The sequence below is a fragment of the Mus pahari genome, chromosome 23 (genome assembly GCF_900095145.1).
Source record: "Mus pahari chromosome 23, PAHARI_EIJ_v1.1, whole genome shotgun sequence".
NCBI lineage: Eukaryota > Metazoa > Chordata > Mammalia > Rodentia > Muridae > Mus > Mus pahari.
In genome coordinates, this window is record NC_034612.1 from 26,079,381 (window position 1) to 26,082,342 (window position 2,962).

Genomic DNA, 2,962 nt, shown 5'->3' on the forward strand with positions numbered 1-2,962 from the left:
CTGGAACTCACTCTGTAGACCAGGCTGGCCTCAAACTCAGAAATCCGCCTGCCTCTGCCTCCCGAGTGCTGGGATTAAAGGCGTGCGCCACCACCGCCCGGCCAGATGCCAAGTCTTTGATCCTCAGAACGCTTCATAGCTGAACGAGCCACACTCTTCAGCGCTGAACGAGCCCACCTTTCCCAAGCTTTGAGACTGCCCCCTGAATGAAGCCCATATCCCCAGCACCCTCCTATGAGAAGTCCCCTGAGCACTCTCCCAGACACCCCTACCCAGGGGCTCTCTGACCAAATTCTAACTCTATCAGACTGGAGGAGGGAGATATCAGGTAAGAGGCCCCAGTTCTAGGGTCTGGGAAGATAGCCCCGTTGATAAAGTGTTTGCCTAGCAAGCATGGGGACCCGAGTTCAATCCCTTCTGGGGGGCTTTTAACCAAGTAAAACTTCTGGGTGTGGTGGAGCACGCTTGTAACCCCCGCACCAGTGAGGTAGAAATAACAGATTCTAGAAGCCCACTGGTAGCCAGCCGAGCTTCCTTAGAGACCAATGAGAGAGCCTGTTTCAAGGGAGGCAGACAGTGCCATTTCTGGAAGCTAACACTGTCCTCCTGGTATAGACATGCGCCCACATGAAAGAACGAGTCCGGGTCGGGGTCGGGGTGAGGGAAGAGAAAGAGAGAGGGAGGGAGAGAAGAAGGGGAGGAGAAGGAGAAAGAGAGAGGTCTCTGAGTGGGCTCTGGGCTGATCTTCTCCGTTCCCAGCCTGTCTCCAAGGGCCCTCGACACCACTGAAATGTCCCTACTGTGGGACTGACCAGGGCTTGGGCCTCTTGACTTGCTAGCCCATTCTGTTCCTAGCAGCCACATCTGGGTCTTCGTCCTTTGGCTTTCCCTAGTGCACCTTTCAGACAGGAATTGTTCCTGACTGTGTCTAATTCCCTGCACTAGCTGTCATCAATCATCCACTAACAACCTTAGGCCACTCAGAGGCAGCCGAGGCTCATTCAGGTACCTGTGAGCAGTCCATGCAAACTGCCACTTTTAATTCTGCATATTTTAATTTTTTATTCATTTTACTTTTTTCTTTTTTTTTTTTTTCAGACAGGGTTTCTCTGTGTAATCTTGGCTGTCCTGGAACTCACTCTGTAGACCAGACTGGCCATGAATTTAGAGATCTCCATCAGATTAAGGCATTTTCTTAATTACTGATTGATGAGGAAAGGCCAAGGCCATGGTGGGTGGGGCCATCCCTGGGCTGGTGGGTTCTATAAGAAAGCAGGCTGAGCAAGCCAGTAAGCAGCATCCCTCCATGGTCTCTGCACCAGTTCCTGCCTCCAGGTTCCTGCCCTGACTTCCTGCAGCGATGACTAGCAATATTGACATGTACCCAGGATAAACCCTTTCCTTGCTTTTTTGTTGTTGTTGTTCAGGTTCTTTTGGGGTGTGGTGTTGAGATGGGGTTTCTCTGTATAACCTCTGATTCCCACATTCTAGAATTAAAAGCATGAACCACCACAACCCAGGTCCCTTTTTAAAAAAAAATTTTTTTTTTAATTGTGTGTGTGTGTATGTGTACATGAGTGCAGGTGCCTGCAGAGGCCAGAAGGGGGCGCCGAAGTTACAGGTAGTTGTGAGCCACAAGAGGTGGGTGCTGGGAACTGAACTTTAATACAGCAACACAAGTTCCTAACTACTAAACCATCCAGCTCCCACCAGCTCCTCCCTGCTTGTTTGTTTGAGACAGGGTTTCTCTGCATAGTCCTGGCTGTCCTAGAACTCACTCTGTAGATCAGGCTGGCCTCGAACTCAGAGATCCATCTCTTTTGCCTTCCAAGTGCTGGGATTAAAGGCGTTCATCACCACACTCAGCTGCCCCCCCCTTTTTAAAGCAAGGTCTCGTGCAGCACAGTGTTGAACTTGCTGTGTACCTGAGAATGATCTTGTATTCCTGATCTTCCTGTCACACTAGATTTCTGTGGTGCTAGGAATGGAACCAAAGGTTTCTGATTACTAGGCAACTGAGGTGCCCCTTCTTTCTTTCCTTTTTTTTTTTTTTTTTTAAATTTTATTTATTATATATAAGTACACTGTAGCTGTCTTCAGACGTGCCAGAAGAGGGCGTCAGATCTCATTACAACAACAACAACCATGTGGTTGCTGGGATTTGAACTCAGGACCTTCGGAAGAGCAGTCAGCGTTCTTAGCCCCTGAGCCATCTCACCAGCCCTGAGGTGCCCCTTTCTGACTTAGGCTGGCCTTGAACTCCTGATCCTCCTGCCTGAGCCTCCCAAATAATGAAATTAGAAATGCACATAACCATACGCTGCCACACCAGTTTCCTGTATCATTTTTGTAGTGCTGGAGATTGAACCCAGGGCTTTGAGCCCTGTGTGTGTGCTGCAACAGAGCCAATTCCCTGGAGTAACAGCAGGAAGCCAGTGAGTATCAAGCAATTGTTTGGTTCTGTCATTAGCCTTAGTTATACTAGGTAAACTTGCTACCAGTAAACTGCACCCTAGCCCCTCACTGGGGGATTCTAAGCAAGAGTTCTACGTTTTTGTTTTTTTTTAAGACTTATTTATTATATGTAAGTACACTGTAGCTGTCTTCAGACACTCCAGAAGAGGGCGCCAGATCTTGTTATGGATGGTTGTGAGCCACCATGTGGTTGCTGGGATTTGAACTCAGGACTGTTCGGAAGAGCAATCGGGTGCTCTTACCTGCTGAGCCATCTCACCAGCCCCAAGAGGTCTGCTTTTTACTGAGGTAATTTAATCTCCCCTTTCCCTACCCAATTTATTTTGAGACAGGATTTCATTGACTTAAACTTGCCATCCTCCTGTCTCAGCAATTCCATATACCAATCTCACCCCTGTATCTGGGAATTACAAACCTGAGTCATGAGTTATAGAGTTATAGTTTGCTCTCGCTCTCTCTCTCTCTCTCTCTCTCTCTCTCTCTCTCT